Source organism: Ochlerotatus camptorhynchus, unplaced genomic scaffold (genome assembly GCF_037179485.1).
Source record: "Ochlerotatus camptorhynchus isolate MF236.1 unplaced genomic scaffold, CSIRO-AGI_Acam_v1.1 ptg000372l, whole genome shotgun sequence".
Taxonomy (NCBI): Eukaryota; Metazoa; Arthropoda; class Insecta; order Diptera; family Culicidae; genus Ochlerotatus; species Ochlerotatus camptorhynchus.
In genome coordinates, this window is record NW_027040860.1 from 446,456 (window position 1) to 466,464 (window position 20,009).

The following is a 20,009-nucleotide window of genomic DNA, read 5'->3' on the forward strand; positions in this document are numbered from 1 at the left end:
TTGACATCATGACACGGAACTTTGAGACGATGGCGGACACGTACATCAGACTGAAGGCTGAAGCTAGGCGGATTGGACTTGCCATCAACGCTCTACGTTCTATGAAAGACAATGTTAGCCTCCCACCCCGAGTTCAGATTGACAGTGACGAAATCGAGGTGGTCGATGAGTTCGTGTATTTGGGCTCACTGGTGACCGCCGAAAATGATACCAGCAGAGAAATTCAACGACGCATTATGGCAGGGAATCGTGCCTTATTTGGACTCCGGAGGACGCCCCGGTGGAATAAAATTCGCCGCCGCACGAAGTTGACTGTCTACAAGAAGCTGATTAGGCCGGTGGTCCTCTACGGCCACGAGACCTGGACTATGCTCGTGGAGGACCAACGCGCCCTTGTTGTTTTCGAACGGAAGGTGTTGCGCATTATCTACGGTGGAGTACAGATGGATGACGGAACATGGAGGAGGCGAATGAATCACGAATTGCACCAGCTGCTGGGAGAACCATCCATCGTCCACATTGCAAAAATTGGGCGACTACGGTGGGCTGGGCACGTCGTAAGAATGCTGCACGACGACCCAGTGAAAATGGTTCTAGAAAGCGCCTCAACAGGAACAAGAGGCGCGCAGTGGGCAAGGTGGATCGACCAAGTAGAGGGAGACCTGCGGACCTGTGTCTTAGAGCCTTGTTAACTGGGCCCAGGGCCAAACATACGTGGATATCCATCGAGTGCACCAAATTAGATTTTTACAATAATTAACCCTGTATAACAGTTCATCAAAATCAACTTCCAGCTATTCAAATCACGTCTTTATATTCTCCCATAACGCCAGGTAATCAGATTCAGGTGATTCTAAAGATTCAGGTGATCAGAGTTCTCCATAAATTTCGGTTTTAGGAATCGTCCCTTAGGCTCCTCACCCGGTGTGAAGTTATGAACACCTTGATAATCGAAAACTTCGAAAAGTGTTTTGAGCTTAATCCTCAAACTCATTTCATGACTTTGTACTGCGTGTACATAGCACAGAATGTGAGTCATTCACAGCGTAATCCTCATCGTGTATGCTTCTCCGACTTTAGCAATTCAGTTCATTTTGATGTATTATAACGCAAGATTTTTGCGGAATCCCAGAGCATCATTATTCCATGATTGCTCCTTCATTATACACAGCAAAGTTTGACAAAGTCGATTCCGCAGGATCGTTCTCCACAGATGGATCACTAAAAGAGGTGTTCACTGGTTTTGGTGTTTATATGTTCATAGCGCCTATCGAAAGCTTCATGCTCCTTGTTCTGTATATGTCGCTGAGCTGGCAGCAATACTTCTACCCGATCACTATTTCATATTTATTGATAGTCTTAGTTCTGTCGAGGCTGTTCGCTCCATGAGGCCGGTAAAGGAGGGCTTCTAAGTGCTTTATCTTTACGTTCTTTTGTCATCACCTTTGCATAGGTTCCATCTCATTGCTCGATTCTGGGCAATGAGAGGGCGGACTCACTTGCTTAGGTGGACGCTATGGAAGGCGAGATTTACGATCGACAAATCGCCTACAATTAGTTTTTCTTCATTTATCGTCTACAGTTGCTCGCCAGCTAGCAGAATAAATGAAGTGAAGGGAGTTTGGGGCGATGGCTATATTCGATCATCCCTAAGGTGTCGAAGGCGTTTTGGTTCAAAGGGTTGGATGTGCCTCTTTTTCTATGTTTTTTTCCTTTGGTTTGTTTTTTTCCGTCGATCTTGTTTTCCGTGCTGAGCACCAATGCTACCGACGTGCCAGGAAGGCAGCTCCCACACCTGGACGCTACCTATCGACCCATCACAACTCATGAACCGGGGACCAACGGCTTTACTTCCCATCCGAAGGAAGGCGTGATCAGAGATGTTATGCCTCAGAACATCCCGGCGGCGCCGACTGGGATTGAACCCAGGCCTGCTGGGGTGAGAGGTAGGATGTGCCTCATATTCAATCACTATTCGTAAAAACGCTCACTTCTTCCGTCTTGGGCTGGGAAAAATCAATCACTGTGAATGTGGACAAGGCTACCAGGACGCAGATCACATTATTTGGTCGTGTGCTGAGCATCTTGGAGTGAGATCTGAGCTATACGATTCCCTTCGGACTGAAGGTAGACAACCTTATGTTCCAATTCGGGTTATTTTTGCTGGGCGCGATCTGGACTAGGAAACTCATACATGTTTTTTTTAAGAATATTATCCTTAGATTATAGTTTGATTAACTTTGTGTTTAGTTTGAATTTGTGTGTAGTTATTTTAATTGCTTGATGTCTGTAATAATTGTGAAATTACAGAGCTTATATTAAGTTGAATAGAAAAAACAAAATCATGTTGTTGGTATGGTGAAATATTTGTATCGTAAATCTTTTTTTCAAATCTCCTTTTCCCTCTCCCGATCCATAAAACTGTAAATCGCAACTAACCTCGGGACGACCGTGAGTATTCTGATCAATTCCTGTAACTCTAGGTTTAAGATTAATATTAAGTATGTTTAACTCAAATGATATCTTGGCTCTGTAAAAATCATTCTTTAGATTGATTGAGCCTGTACAAATAAATCTATTTATAAAATAGCAGGTTGATCAAGAATTATTCCAAGAACGTTCAATTTATCAATGGCTGCCATAAAGTCCTCTGGGTATTTATTAAAAACTTCTTGTTTAACAGGTATTATTTTGTAGATCTCCATCTATTATGTATTTCAAATCAAGTTTTTAAGATATTCATTTCAGAAAACAGGTCGAATCGGAATTATTCCTAAAACCTTCAATTGATCAAAGAACTGCATAATTTTTTCCAGATATTTTGTCAAGACATCAGGTATTATTTCAAAGAACTTCAATCAACCATTGATCTCCAAAAAGTTCTTTGGATATTTTGTCAAGACTTCTCGTTGATCTGGTATTAATCTAGAGATCTCTAATAAATCAATTCATAAAGGGTGTCCACGATGAAATTGCCACACATATATTATATATATATTAGATATTCACTCAAGATTCCAAAACCTTCATTGGATCAAAGTTCTTCATAATGCCTTTTGAAGCATTTCTTAAGACTTCAGGTTGATGAGGAATTTCCTCCAATTGTTCAATAGATCACATAATGCCTCTGAGATATTGATTTGCAAAATAGCAGGATAGTCAGAAATTATTCCAAAAACCTTAAATTCTTCAAATACAAGCGTAAGGTATGTTGGATGTTTTGTCAAGACAATGACCATGTATGATTCTGAAGATCAATAATTGGTTGATAAATCAAACCATGTTTCTGAGAAAATTTCTCAGGATGAATGAACCTGCACATTAGCAATCTTTTCCCAGACTTTTAGTTGATGAAAGATCTACATAAAGTCCTCTGGATATTTATTTTTGTCTCTTAGATAGTATCGCTAGATAGCAGGCATTATTTCTAAAACCTTCAATTGATCAACCTACAAAAAGTCCTGTGAACATCAGGTTGATCAGGAACTATTATGAAGATCTCCAACTGTCCAGTTTTTCAAATCAACTTCATAAGATATTTCTTTCATAAAGCAGGTTGATCAGGATTTTTTTGCATAGAACTACTTTTGATCAAAAACCTTTATAAAGTCCTCTCAATAGTATGGCAGGCAAGACTTCATGTTGATCAGACAATATTCTGAAGGTCTCTATTGTTCAATAATTCAATGATTCAAAATAGCATTATTTAAGATACCTTTAATTGAACAAAAAATTTCATAAAGTCCTTAGGATAATTGCAGAATTCAGATTGATAGCATAATATTCTGAAGATCTGCATATATAAGTTATTCAAATCATAATTGTTCAAATTGCTGTGAGTTTGCTGCTGTTGGTCTGGCTGTGCCTGATAAAGTTGTTTTTTCAGTTGCTGATGATGTTGATGAAGGAAAACGTCTTCATAGTTTACCTGTGCTTGCGGATTTCCCGGTTGTTGCTGCTGCTGCGGTTGTTGTTGTTGTTGTTGATTCACCAGACTTGACGGCAAGACGGTTGATTCAGTTGGTTCTGTTTTTGCGCTGATAGAAAGATATCCCCGGGCTGGTTGGCTGGTCCGTTCATAAACGAGAATTGACGAAACGAGACGATGGCCGGATCGAACGAGGTCCAATCGGTGACATGCTTGGCATACACAGTTTTGGTCACGAACTGCTCATTTGCTAATAACTTTACACAGAGTTGACGAAACATAGTTCTTTTTGAAGCAGTAGATAGAATAGAGTTTAAGCTTGTTACAGATACATAAAACAAAGTAGATTATAATTCTAGTAATAAACTGTATTTGTTTTTGTGTTGTAAAAATGAAGTGAGAAATGCTCGCTGCACATCTCGGACTTTAAGAGTAAAAATTCATTTGTGTTGATTTAAATGTTAGGATTTATCTACTTTTTGCATATCTTTAGTAAGCTATGATCCGAATCTATCAATTACTTTAAAGAAAAATAAATTTTAACAACTGAGTAAAAAGTTATTAACAAATGAGCAGTTGGTGTGTACAACTGTGTATGCCATGCATGATCGGTGAAGTTGTTGCCGTAACTAGGTTTGCTGTGTCCGTTTTGCTGTTGGGGTGGAGTCAAATGAGTCTGATCATTTGGCTGGAATCCCAAAAATGGCAGCTGCTGTTGTTGCTGTTGCTGCTGCTGCTGCTGCTGTTGCTGCTGTAGCTGCTGGCCCCAGTTACTTTGCTGTGGTGGCTGCTGCGGTGCACTCTTCCCTAGGTTCATGAACGGAAAGATTTTACTGCCTGAAACTTGCTCTCTCGAAACACCGAAGCCGAAAGCGTTCATGTGATTGAAACCAGGCGGTGGCATTCGAGTCCGCTGCACGTTCTCCATCATTTTGCTGTGGTTGGCGGCTGCTGCTGCTGCTGCTGTCGCGGCCGTTGCCGCACTCTGTGTGATCTGCTCCTGGTTGATCTCGTCGTTGATCAGCTCGGGCAGTGCTTTCTGGGTCTCGAAGAAGGGATCAAAGTCTAAATCGTCGTCTACGCTGGCGTTTGCTGTGCATACTGCTGTTGTGGTTGCTGCTGCGGTTGTTGTGGTTGTTGTTGTTGTTGTTGTTGTTGTTGCTGTTGCTGTTGTGAATTGTTATGCCTATTGTTTGGTGGCTGCGACTGCGATTGTGGCTGCTGCTGCTGTGGATTAGCATTCGCATTAAGCATTCGCTGCTTCTGTAGCTGCTGGGAACCTAGCAAACCATTCGAGTGTTGTTCTAGGCAGTGCGAGTTTAACAGGATGTTCTCGAGCAGGTTGGCAATGTTCATCGGATCGCTGCAGGCACCGACGAGTGTCCGTTGAGTAAAAAGGGTGGAGTTTGCTGTTGTGCTGCCTGCTTTTGTTGGTTCTTGTGAAAGTTAAAGAACTTTGACATGTTACCCGCGTAGATGTTATTGATGTCGGAGTGTTGCTGCTGCTGCTGCTGTAAACGCTGATGAGTCTGCTGTTGATGTTGTTGCTGCTGCAGCTGACTCAGTAACCTACTATTAAGTTCGTTTGTGTTGTGAAAGTAATCTGAGTAATCATTAAAGCCATTGAATTGCGTCGCATTCAGTCCACTGTTGATGAGATGATCAGTTTGTTGCGCATCATATATTTGCTAAAGGCGGCCTCACAATCATCGGTATTGCCAGTGCCAAGACCTGCAAGGCTCTCGACACTACCGTTTCCATGACCGAGCCCACTCAGCTGTTGCTGCAGGTGCAGATTGTTTAGCAGACGATGCTGCTGTTGTTGTAGCTGCTGTTGCTGAATGTTGCTCGTTGGTATCGTTGGTACCGCTGAGAAGATCCGGCAGCTGGGAGGATGTGAGACCAGTGGGCTGACTCTCCAGATTAACACTCACAACACTATCCAATTTGTTGTAACTGTACGAACTGCTGTTGTAATCGAAAATGTCCAATTTGGAGAATCGCGATGTGGCGTTGTCAATGAGACTATTGGTCTTGTTGAGACCATTTGGCGGCGACTGCTGTTTGCTGGCCGTCGAAGTCGTAACGGTTGTGGTGGTCAAATTGACTCCATCTTCCGCACTGCCAAACAGTGACGACGATGACGAACACGAGGAGGAAAAGGTGGTAAAATTGATACTACTACTACTACTAATACCATTGGTGATGGTCATGTAGCTCAGATATTATGTCAAGTGGGTTGATCAGGAGTTACTCCAAATGCCTTCAGTTGATCAAAGATCTCTTTATTTAATGTGCCATGGTTTAGAAAGATTACGTCTTTTTGTGCAGACAAAAGGATCACAAATTGTTTCAAGTTTCAAGCAAGCAGCAAGTGGTTCAGGCTGTGAGAAAATTGATTGTTCTTCAGTGTACTGCATTTGAAATAGATATTTTTTTTTTGGGAAGATGTATGATGAGATGAATTGACCGGAGTGGTAGCGGAGAGTACCAAAACAGGTTCTACCAAGGACTCTTTGGGAACAGTTCATTTGTATCATAATGCCGTGTGACAACCTTCATTATTTTGCAAGATTAAGGCAATATACTAAGTAGCACTACGTTTGATGTGACGGAACCTATATGACTGTTTTTCCAATCTTTTCTAGAACTAACTTGTTGAGTTCATCCAATATTATGAAAATTTGGATGATTAGCTACCATTTCCAGGCAAAAACTCAATCTTGACAGCATCGCTAATGTAACCTACTGAAGGAAGCGGAGAGGAGACATTGTTGATACTCGATAGGAATTGATCCCGAAGCATTTTGCATTTAGACATCCAGTTTTGAATTTTCTTGTAAAACATACAAATAACCTGTAAAAATTTATCCCGAAAAGCTGCTCCGCATTCCAAACATTGCAAATCCACATCAGCATCTGTTTTGGCATTGTGTTAATGAACTACTCTTAAGATTTACAACGAACTTTTAAAAAAATCAGGCAATGGGCAATTTAATTAAACACAAGTTTGAAAAAGCTACAAAGTAGATGTTTGATACTCCAAAGCTCAAACCAACCCCCACAGACCAGTGCCCGTCCGCAGTATGACGGTATGACATTTGTTTACTTTAAACATTTCAAAAGCGACAGCACCCACGTCAGTGCTGCTTTTCCGGTTCCGGACAAGAAAATACGTTTAATTATGGCTCGCGTTGCCATTATCCGAGCGGGAGCAACTTTGCACAAACAGTCATTTCCCATCAGCAGGAAGACCGCCGCTTTGAACTCCCATCAGCTCGACGCCACGCCTGAAGCTGCGAGCGCAACACCCAGCTCATCAGAATCCAATCCGCACCTCCCATTTGATCCCGTACTCTCCGGGTTCGGCACGAGGAGGGAAAAGAATAATAATGGTCCCTCGTTACCGGTAGACAGGAGCTATCTGGAGCATAGCCGACCTCGTACATCGTTCATCGTTCAGTACCTCTACAAGGAAGCTTCCGCGGGATACCAATCCAGCAGAAAGCGTATCATAATAATTTGCTGGTTAGAAATCAGGCTGCCACGATGCAGCAATGCTCGCTTTTCATGATGAGCTATAGGAGATGCTCCACACTTCCCTGGTCACTAGCAGACAACCTGCCACTCATTCCAGTGACGACGACAACGGCTAGCAACACTGTGAACGCTGGTGCTGCGGGTTCTCTAAATCACGATAGATGACCAGGGCAAACATCGGAAATGAAACAGACCCTGCTTCGCTGCTGGGCCCCATTTCGTTCGGGTCTACCGTCGTCTCCCGGTGATGATTCAATTAATTTGGTGATTTAATTTTTCACGCTTTGACCAGCCTCCCTGGAGTGGTTGAGATGGTTTCGGTGAGTGAGATGGTTTTCCGAAAGGGGCGTTTGTGTGATTATCTCATCTTTCGCCCGACGTGGCTCGAACTGACATCGTAGAGGCAATTTGATAAATTAAATTTGGGATGCAGGGCGTAGATTTTGCAGGCAGGTGCGGTCCTTTGATGTTGGACGGTAGTGCAATTGAAATGGTTCATTGGGTTAAAGGAAATACGGTGCGGGAAATGTTCACAGAATTTTTATTTTTAAATGAAATAGCTGTTTGCCTACCTAAAACACGTTAAACTTTGATGATCATAATAACGCGACTTAATTCAAACTGGCGATTAAATCCTAAATCACTTCAGCCTCTTAATCTCATCTTCATTCCTATCACCCTGAAAAGAGTCTTATAAATCAATTACGTTGCTGTTACTTCATTTTCTGTTCCGCACTTCATTTTGCGTGTGATTAATTCGCTTTTTGAAACGAGCGCATCCAAAGCAATCAACCTTGAACGCGGCTTCGTGTCTCGCGTTTTCAACTCCCACCAATAATGTCCGCTTTGAGTACGATCAACTCTGACAGCCAACGACGACGACGTTCTACTTAGCGATTCTCTGCCTACGCGGACGGACTGTACCGTGCAGTGCAATGGATGGGGGTATGGATAATGGCATAACCGAAAACTCAAAAAAGTGATTATCCTACAATTAATTACCCTAATTGAGTTTCATTTACTGATCTCGGTGCTGATCCCATGAGCCACGAGCAGCCAATGCCAGCCCCACTCAAAGCAAGCAAGACTAAGTCAAACAGAAACGCAACGGTCGGTGGACGGAGGTACCGATTAAGCAGCAAACGGGAAAAGTTTAATCACCAGCAAACATTAATTTAACTGCTCCAATGATCCGTAGGACGGTGGGGAAACACTTCAAAGCCAAGCTAACGGTGAGATCTGGAGAGAGGAGGGAAAAGAGGACCACTTTTGATCCTAATCTAACAAGATGGCAGTGGAAATAACAGTTGTAGAAATTAGTCGAAAATATCGAATGTCGCTCTGGAGCTGTTCAAACTTTTTGCGAAATGGGAGATGGTTGTGACAGTGCTATCAAATATTTACCACCAAGTGCTGATGGCATCCATAACGAGTCAAGTACATGGAAGATGTTGGTCTTAATATTAATAATCATCGACGGTCGTCTCATTCTAATTTGGAAACGACCTTATTTGTTTTCTCACCATTTCTTCTCGCACCGTGAATGAAATGGCTCGCACTGTGGATTACCAAGCGTCTCCACCATACCAAACTGTTACTACTGAGGTTGAGCAAATTGGACACTAATTCAAACAATCTCAGCTCATCCACCTATTCAAAACCGTCTAAATTCACAAAGATAATGGCAACCTGCTCCAAAGTACAATCTCACTCATCTTCTATTAAATAAACAAGTACCATGTCAAATCAATGCACTGTAAGTACACTACCAGATAGCACCCAACTCACAATCAACCAAGTCAGCCGATAACGATGTCGATGATGGTGCCCATCTACTACCACATCCACCAGCATCAGTAGACCCTGCAGCTCCGGGATAACGTCATGTCTGTCAAATCATAAACACACAACTCTGGATTCGATTTCCCCCCTATTATGGTTCTTCCCATATGGAACCATGAAGAACTGCATCAAAGTGTGCATTCTCATCGCTCAGACGACGACGACGACATTGACAATGTGCATGCCCTCGTCCGTAATCCCATCGGCATCATTCGTAACCGACGGCAATAGGACATTATCGTAAGTATCATAACCTATTCCTTTTGGATCGGTGTGTAATGCCATCTTCTGGATGACAATTCCTCCGAGTGCCACTGGCTGATACTTGACAATGCAGATGCTCGATCCAAATGCATCCAGCGCATAAATAAAGGGCACCCGCACGTCGAGTGAGTGTTGAGTCGGTGGATGGAAATAACAAGTCGTCCTGGAATAGTCAGTTATTGTGTCTTGGTAGAACGATGCTTTGATTCTGCTAATTGCGTATTCACTCAAGAATAGTTTGATTGGCCATTGCGGAATGCTTCTGCGACCGGTAATTGTTTTAATTCGTTAATGATAATAAGTTTTTCCTTTGACAAAGTTTATGTGTTAGGCATGACTGCCAGTGGGTTGAAATTCAGCCAACCAATGCCATTGAGACTAATTCGAGGACGAAATTATCTGATTACATCCTTTTTCAGAATGAGAGTATAGAGTTGGTCAAGGCTCATTAGTTGGCTTTATTTTTAGGTTTTCAGTATTTAAGTTTCCCCCCTTTCGTTGGTAGCAGTGTTTTGGAGAACTGGAGATCAAAAGAATGGATGGTTTAAAAATATCTCTAAAGCTTTTTAATTTTAATCAATTTGGATCGAATTATTTGAATTCCATTGTTTGACAACAGAAAACTCATAGTTTGGTGTTGGGATTTCAAACATCTTCTAGATATATAGTGATAAAGATTGAACACGAAAAAATCCGGACGCGATTTTTTTTTTTTAACTGGTTCGTTTATTTACTAGGCTCAGACGTGTGTGACACTTTGCGGAGCCAAAATCAGTAATGTTTAAATTTACATTTTAAATAGCAGTAGTTCTAGGTTAGTATTGGGTACCAATTACTCAAGGCGGGCTCAAGGTTAATGGGTAACAATTTTGATTGGAAGGAGCTAGGTAGGAAACTGGTTTCAGAAGCCTTCTTCAGATACTACTCTCGGACGGTTGACCAAATCCTGGCTAGACAGGGGCAAGTAGCACAGGAACAGGAGGATAATAAGACTGGCATACAATGGCTGGCAATTGTTTGGAAAGGAGGGGATGGTCACATCAAACACTAACATCAGACAAACAAAGGAATTCATAGATCGCTTGCATGTAGGAAAGATCACGTGTTCCCAATACACCTCTTACTTAATGGAAGGGTTGTCTACCTCGGGCCACTAGGGTATCCAATAGTCGTGCTCTGGAGGCGTCATTACCCGGGCAATACCAAACTGCGTGATCGATGTCATCATAACCGGTTCTGCACCTACATATATTGCTGTCAACGAGGTTTATTCTATAGAGATGTGCATCTATCGAGTAGTGGATGGACATAAGTATTGACATCACTAGAATGAATCCTCGACTTACATCCAGACCTTTGAACCACGCTCTCGAAGAAACATTTGGATTAATGGAATGTAACCACCGCACAAGAGAATTACTTGTCCAATCGTTTTGCCAACTTAAAAGAGAACTCTGACGTACTAATGGGAAAAATTCATCATGTGATATTCTTCTATCGTAAATCTCGCCTTGTTGTGCGCCCACTTTTGCGAGAGAGTCTGCCTTCTCATTGCCTGGGATTGAGCAATGTGAGGGGGTTTAAAAATGCGTTTTATTTGTCATAATTCAATGTAATAGCTATACATTAGTAGCTAGTATGCTTATTTTAAGACCATTGTTTCAGTCTTCTTTCTTACCATAGGCCATTGCTCGAACCTATCTTCGTACACGGCCCGTCATATTTTGCACGATCCCTGTTCCCACTGTTTTGGCTGCCAAATTCCATTTCTGCTTGAAATCTTTCAGGTCAATTTCAGTTCTACTATTTTCTTTCGACCTTAACTCTGGAGTTTTGTCCAGATTCATCTCCTTGGGAACCGCTATGACGCCATTTTCTCTGTACTACTGTTTGGTGGGATTTGATTAGTTTGTTTTTCCTTGATTTGTTTTCCGTCGATCTTGTTTTCCGTGCTGAGCACCAATGCTACCGACGCCAGGAAGGCAGCTCCCACACCTGGACCCTACCTATCAACCCATCAACTCATGAACCGGGGACCAACGGCTTTACTTCCCTTCCGAAGGAAGGCATGATCAGAGATGTTATGCCTCAGAACATCCCGACGACGCCGACTGGGATTGAACCCAGGCCTGCTGGGGTGAGAGGCAATCACGATTACCACTACACCACCGGCGCCGTTAGGGATTTGATTAGTGGCAGCTTGCCAAGTCCAGCCATAATGGGCAATCCACCTCATGCTGCTCCAGAAAAGGTGGTAGCCTCTTTCATAGGAACTCCTCTTGGTAAATTTTCTGGTCGGTGATCCCAGAAGTAACCAAAGTCTCGCATTTCAGCCCACAACTGCAGATTGCTTGCCAGACAATGAACTTTTTGGAGAGCCACTCCTCCGGTCAACCGTTCCAGTCCGGTGAAGCCATGATGTAAACAAATGAACTTATCGAGACAACTAATGCCTACTGTGATACTATACACTCTTAGTTTGATTCAATGAAATTTTGAGAAACAAAAAAAAAATACTCAAAAAATGCCTTAACGATAACGTTTTTAATCGGTCCGGATGTTTTCGTGTTCAACCTTTATCTAGTGTTGGAGAAGCATTTTCGTTTTTTTTTCAACTCGAGCAATTATTCTTTACAGATTATTGATACGCATGAAATTCCTCAATCCTTTTTTGTTTGCGTTTCGGGATTCAGAATTTAGGAGTATTTTAAAATCTTATTGAGTTAACCTTTCGAATCCCGTTGAATTGTATGTAATTACATGTTAGAACCATTGCAGCTCGGTTCATGAGTGGATTATACGCTCTTCGGTAGTGATTTTGAGGAACGATGATTGAGCTTTAATAGCCCAAAACCCAGTGACGGTACTGTAATATGCAGGAATTAAACATTTGCAAACGCTTTGTTCTTGAATTGCTGCTGCAATTGGCTTGTGTACTACTCTCACGTTCCTTTTTGTTCCCAGGTATGACCTCGATCGCTTGTGATGTATTGTTCGGTGCAGTGACGGAATGATGAGTTGGCATTTTGTCGAGGTACTGTGCCAAGGGCGTAGCCATGGTCAAACAATTTATGGAGAATTAGGTTAGACGCCGATTAGCTGAACACCATTATACCGAACGCCATTATACCGTATGGATTACTAGGTCGATAGTCGTGTAACCGAAACTGAATTTTCAGTCATACTTTGGCATTTGTCATCGGTTTTTTATGAATTTGTATATACATGTTTATAAATAAAGTAGCCAGGTTGCCAGAACCTTTCAAAACTCTAGGGATTGTCTTTAAGTTTCAAGTTTTTTTTCTAGTCGTAATAAAATTTAGTCTAACAATCCTCTGATTTTTCACTCCTGGATCTTCCCCAGAAACCCCTAACAATTTTTTTTTTAATTTTCACATGAGTTTGCTTAGGAACAAGTTTCAAGTTATCTCATTTAAATTATTGATAGAGATCACGGGAATCAAGCTCAACAACATTAGGAAGAAAATCAGAATTCATATTTTGCTTATCCTTGACAGATACGCGTATTTCGTCTACAATGTGCAGACTTCTTCAGTGTCTTGTACTAATAATCGACTAAAGAAAAACATCGCATTTTACCGAATATATATTAACACAAGTACATTTTCACTTAAAAGCTAGGTAAACTTAAATTTAATTTTCTGTAGGAGCAGGTACTCCGCTGCTTACTCGTTGATGTGTCTTAGGTTGTAAATTGAAAAGCCAGGTGTGTCCGTTTCCTTGATCTCTGTTGAGTAAAGTTGAATTCCGTTGTTTGTTGATCTCGAGGCTCTCTGCAACATCCAGTTTCCATGGTGTAGATACGGTTCGTAAAATCGTGAGGTCCTCCGTCGATAGTTGGTGGTCTTCTGTGAAGATGTGTTCTGCAACCTTTGATTTGAAATCATATGTTAGGCCTTTTTCCTCTTGCTTTCCTCTTGCTTCTAGTTCCTAAAGTTCTCTTGGTTTGTCCTACGTATACTTTGTTACAATGATTACAGCTTATTTTATATACACTGCTTAACCTAAAACATTAACTGGGTCTTTAGTGGATCCTAACAATGATCTTTATCGCTCTCTTTATACAAGTATTCCACTAAGACGCCCACATTCATCAGGATTCATCATGGCAACCAAGCCGTCGGAGCCAAATAAATTCATCGAATTGAAGAAAACCATCGCATCGCTTCGTAAGGACGTAGCATTTCTGAAGAAATACCAAAAATATATGGTTATACCTATAAACCATAGGATTAAGGTACGGACACCCACCCCACCCAGCGTAGTAAAGAGGATGGAAGCAGAGTTCTTCAAGGATAGCATCAGACGGCTATATAGCAAACTGGACATGAAGATTTTGGAATGTTATTCTCTACACCTCAAATTGGCCAAAGAGTATCCAATTAAATTCCAGGAGTTTCTGTCTAGGGCCAAGGTAGCAGAGGAGTGCGAATCGGATAGGAAACGAAAGCTGCACGATAGGAAGCTAAACAGACTACGACACGAGTCTCAACAGAGACGGACGACACACCGAACGGGTGAGCAGATCCTATCCACCATCACCACGACCCCGAGGATTCACTCCATTGATGGGTTGGTTGTAAACCGATCGACGACCGCATTCACGGAAGAACAATTGACACACCTCAACAAGGGGCTAGGACACGCTGGTTCAAATAAGCCGGTCGTGGAGCAGATCATCATTGACGTAGAGACAGCGATTACCAAGACACTTCCAACATCATCACAGGCTATCACATCGAACATAATCAAGGACGGACAAGAACAAAGTCGCGCCAACGAGAAAGAAATTCGGATTGTTAAGGAGCTGAAAAGTAAAGCAGTGTACTACGTTAAAGCAGACAAGGGCAACGCGGTCGTTATCATGGACAAAGACGATAACGACAATCAAATGACAACGAAGATTAATAACCGACCGTTAGACAGCTTCGAGTAGACCCCTTACAGAACGTAAAACGCGTAGAGAAAGCACTGAAGGAGTGCAAATCAATATTTAGTGTATGGAGCAGGCCGTTTACGGGAATCCAATCCGATTCTACCCAGGATCAAAGGTCTCCCCAAAGTCCACATACCGGGAAATGAAATGCGAGAGATCGTGTCTGCAGTTGGTTCCCCCACCCACAAGCTAGCGAAGTGAAAGCAGTTAGTAACACCCAGGAGTTCGCCCAGCATTTACAATCTTCAGGAGACATCAACGAGGACGAGATTATGGTATCTATCGACGTCACAGCTCTTTTTCTCAGCGTACCGGTCAAGGAAGCGGTCAACCATTTGGAGGACTGGCTATTAACACAACGAGAGGATGCAGCATGAAGAAACAAGGTTCGGACGTACCTTAAGCTGACGATATCTTCAGCGTAGTTAAAAAGGAAGCCCTTCCACAAATTTTAGATGAGATCTTCAGAATTCACAAGGATATCAAAGTCACTCACGAGGTAGAAAAAGACGGGAAACTCGCATTTCTCGATATTCTAGTCATCTGGGAATCGTCATCATCATCTTCGCTTGAATGCGAAATTTACAGGAAACCAACATGCACTAAAAGAGTTATCCCCTATACTTCCAACCATTCGTTCTTTCAAGCACAAACGAAGCCTGTTCCTGGCACTACCATTCGCAAACGTCCTCCCACTGTGTGGTGGGACCAGGAATGCACCGACGTGAATAACGAGAAGTCTAACGCGTTTAAACAGTTTCGTAAATACGGTTCCCGCGAATACTTTGAGCGGTATACGGAGCTAGAGGAAAAGTTTAAGAGCTTGGTCAGGGCCAAAAAACGCGTTTACTGGCGTCGATTCGTCGAAGGGCTATCGCGAGAGACTTCCATGCAAACGCTCTGGAATGTCGGCAGGAGAATGCGTAACGCGGCATCGTCGGTCAACGAGGACAAGGAGTACTCCAACAAGTGGATTTTCGACTTCGCGCGTAAGGTTTGTCCCGATTCGGTTCCGGTTCGATGCAACACTCGCGATCCGCCGCTGGAAAACGATGACATGGACTCTCCGTTTTCGATGGTAGAATTCTCAATTGCTCTTCTTTCATGCAATAACTCGGCTCCGGGAATTGATCGAATCAAGTTCAACCTGCTCAAGAACCTCCCAGAATTCACAAAGAGGCGATTGTTGAACATGTTCAATCGATTCCTTGAGCTCAACGTTGTTCCGGATGATTGGAGACAAGTGAGAGTTATCGCCATCCAGAAGCCCGGTAAACCTGCGTCGGATCATAAATTCGTACCGTCCCATCCTGATGCTGTCGTGTATTCGGAAGCTGTTAGAAAAAATGATTCTTCTTCGTCTGGACAAGTGGGTCGAGGCGAATGGCTTACTCTCAGATACGCAATTTGGATTCCGTAGGGGCAAAGGGACGAACGACTGCCTTGCGTTGCTTTCAACTGAAATCCAATTAGCCTATGCTGAAAAACAGCAGATGGGTTCAGTTTTCTTGGACATTAAAGGGGCGTTTGATTCTGTTTGCATCGACATCCTTTCGGACAAACTCCATGCGAGTGGGCTTTCTCCGATAATCAACAATTTCCTGTTTAATTTGTTGTCCGAGAAACGAATAAGCCTCTCTCATGGCAACACAGAAATTGCACGAATCAGCTACATGGGTCTTCCACAAGGCTCTTGTTTAAGTCCCCTCCTGTACAATTTCTATGTCAAAGACTGCTTGCAGATGACGGCGTTGTTTCCATGGTTGGACCAACAGCACCGGACCTGCAAGGACCATTGCAAGATACCTTGGATAATTTGTCTACTTGGGCAATGAATCTGGGTATCGAATTCTCTCCAGAGAAAACAGAGATGGTTGTTTTTTCTAGGAAGCTTTATCCAGCACAGTTTCAGCTTCAACTTATGGGTAGAACAATCACTCACAGCATGTCGTTTAAGTATTTAGGTGACTGGTTCGATTCCAAGTGCACTTGGGGAAAACACATAGCGTATCTGAGGCAGAGATGCCAACAGCGAATCAATTTACTTCGTTCAATTACCGGCACTTCATGGGAAGCCCATCCGGAAGATCTGATAAGACTCTACAAGACCACCATTCTCTCGATTTTGGAGTACGGTAGCTTTTGCTTTCAATCGGCGGCGGGGACGCACATATTGAAGCTCCAAAGGATTCAATATCGTTGCATTCGAATCGCACTAGGTTGTATGCAATCGACGCATACCATGAGTCTTGAAGTTCTTGCGGGCGTCCTCCCCTTAAAAAATCGTTTTGCGGATTTATCGTTCCGGTTTCTCATCCGCTGTGAAGTCATGAACCCGCTGGTGATCGAAAACTTTGAGAAGCTGCTAGAGCGGAATCCTCAAACACGATTCATGACCTTGTACTACGTGTACATGACTCTGGACATCGGCCCCTCCTCGTTCAACCTCAATCGCGCTGTCTCCTATCATTTCAGTTGTTCTTCCGTGAGATTCGATCTCACAATGAGGCAGGAGATTCAAGGAATTCCAGAGCCTCACCGTTCCCTGATTGTCCCAACTATTTTTGCGAACAAATACCGCCACGTCCCCACCAAGAAGAGATTTTTCACAGATGGGTCGGTGATAAATGCGTCCACTGGTTTTGGAGTATTCCACGACCTTCATAGCGCCTCATACAAGCTTCAAAAGCCTTGTTCGGTATACGTTGCTGAACTAGCAGCTATATCGTACACGTTAGAGCGTATTGCCTCACTTCCACCTGACCATTATTTCATTTTTACGGATAGCCTAAGCTCCCTGGAGGCTATGCGTTCAATGAGGCCCATAAAGCACTCGGCGTATTTCCTCCAGGAAATACGATCGTCATTGAGTGCTTTATCAAACAGCTTGCATGTCATCACCTTGGTATGGGTCCCTTCTCATTGCTCTATCCCGAGCAATGAGAAAGCGGATTCGCTGGCCAAGGTGGGCGCTATGGAAGGCGATATTTACGAGCGACAAATCGCCTACCACGAATTTTTCACGATTTCTCGTCAGCAAGTCCTCGCCAACTGGCAACAAAAGTGGAATGATGGTGATCTGGGAAGATGGCTACATTCTATTGTCCCACAGGTGTCGATCAAACCCTGGTTCAAAGGGTTGGATATGAGTCGTGATTTTATTCGTGTAATGTCCAGGCTAATGTCCAATCACTGTTCGTTAAACGCCCACCTCTTCCACTAAGATGCCCACATTCATCAGGATTCAGAATTAATAATTAACCTTCCTCCCTGGATAAATAATAAATAAGTTTTTTTTTAATTGTTTAAGGAATCTAAAGCTTGCAAGGAATTAAGATCCAAAGAATAGATTTTCTGAGGTTACGAGCTCATGGTTTATTTGATATTAAAATTTAAATATTCACCAGGCTGTGACAGATTTTTTAAATTCGGAGTCTAATATAATTTTAAATTTTTCCTGCTTTGCAAAATGTTGAGCATTTCGAACACATTTTTTTAACCAAGACTTATTAATGGATCATAACCTAGCAATTATAGTTCTTTTAATGATAAAACATCTTTAGTATTCTAATTTATTAAAAATTTCAATAAACGTTTAATTTTAAAGATCTTGCGCGTTTTTGTTTTGCCAAAAAAGTAATTTAATATTCTACAATTTGGTGAACGTTTAATGCTTACAGATTTCTTATTTAATCGAAGACATTCCCAATTCCTCATCTCCTCTGTTTATCTTTAACTACCTCAAAAAATTAGGTTTGAAAATTAGTCTTGGTAGAGATCTACTACCAACCATTTGGATTCTTATTGGAATTCCCTTCAAACTTTCACCATCTACTGAATTTTTTGACATTCACTCTACAGTATTGTTGGTATTCTCATGAAACCTCGCACTTCAGTTTTTTTATATGTAAAAAATACTCTTGTTATATTCATTACGGTTCCTTTGGTTTTTTCTTCAGATTTGCCTTTAAGCATTTTTAAGAAATCTTTTGAAATTCATCTCCGACCTGCTATTGAACTTTGCTTTTAATTGTTTATAGTCTATTGTTTATTGATTATTGTTTATTGTTTTTGTTTATTGTTAATTGTTTATTGTTTATTTTTTATTGTTTATTGCTTATTGCTTATTGCTTATTGTTTATTGTTTATTGTTTATTGTTTATTGTTTAATGTTTATTGTTTATTGTTTATTGTTTATTGTTTATTGTTTATTGTTTATTGTTTATTGTTTATTGTTTATTGTTTATTGTTTATTGTTTATTGTTTATTGTTTATTGTTTACTGTTTATTGTTTATTGTTTATTGTTTATTGTTTATTGTTTATTGTTTATTGTTTATTGTTTATTGTTTATTGTTTATTGTTTATTGTTTATTGTTTATTGTTTATTGTTTATTGTTTATTGTTTATTGTTTATTGTTTATTGTTTATTGTTTATTGTATATTGTTTATTGTTTATTGTTTATTGTTTATTGTTTATTGATTATTGTTTATTGTTTATTGTTTATTGTTTATTGTTTATTGTTTATTGTTTATTGTTTATTGTTTATTGTTTATTGTTTATTGTTTATTGTTTATTGTTTATTGTTTATTGTTTATTGTTTATTGTTTATTGTTTATTGTTTATTGTTTATTGTTTATTGTTTATTGTTTATTGTTTATTGTTTATTGTTTATTGTTTATTGTTTATTGTTTATTGTTTATTGTTTATTGTTTATTGTTTATTGTTTATTGTTTATTGTTTATTGTTTATTGTTTATTGTTTATTGTTTACTGTTTACTGTTTATTGTTTATTGTTTATTGTTTATTGTTTATTGTTTATTGTCTATTGTTCATTGTTTATTGTTTATTGTTTATTGTTTATTGTTTATTGTATTTGTTTATTGTTTATTGTTCATTGTGTATTGTTCATTGTTTATTGTTTATTGTTTATTGTTTATTGTTTATTGTTTATTGTTTATTGTTTATTGTTTATTGTTTATTGTTTATTGTTTATTGTTTATTGTTTATTGTTAATTGTTCATTGTTTATTGTTTATTGTTTATTGTTTATTGTTTATTGTTTATTGTTTATTGTTTATTGTTTATTGTTTATTGTTTATTGTTTATTGTTTATTGTTTATTGTTTATTGTATATTGTTTATTGTTTATTGTTTATTGTTTATTGTTTATTGATTATTGTTTATTGTTTATTGTTTATTGTTTATCGTTTATTGTTTATTGTTTATTGTTTATTGTTTATTGTTTATTGTTTATTGTTTATTGTTTATTGTTTATTGTTTATTGTTTATTGTTTATTGTTTATTGTTTATTGTTTATTGTTTATTGTTTACTGTTTACTGTTTATTGTTTATTGTTTATTGTTTATTGTATATTGTTTATTGTTTATTGTCTATTGTTCATTGTTTATTGTTTATTGTTTATTGTTTATTGTATTTGTTTATTGTTTATTGTTCATTGTGTATTGTTCATTGTTTATT

At 40.3% G+C, this 20,009-nt stretch overlaps 1 protein-coding gene and 1 pseudogene across 5 annotated transcripts in view; both read right to left on the reverse strand.

The window, feature by feature from the left end:
* LOC135710226 (alpha-protein kinase 1-like) overlaps positions 1 to 6,141 on the reverse strand; it is a 51,633-nt pseudogene extending 45,492 nt beyond the window's left edge.
* Positions 1 to 20,009, reverse strand: part of LOC135710239 (neural-cadherin-like) — a 1,396,020-nt gene that overhangs the window by 397,096 nt on the left and 978,915 nt on the right. The gene's annotated exons all lie outside the window — the stretch shown is intronic.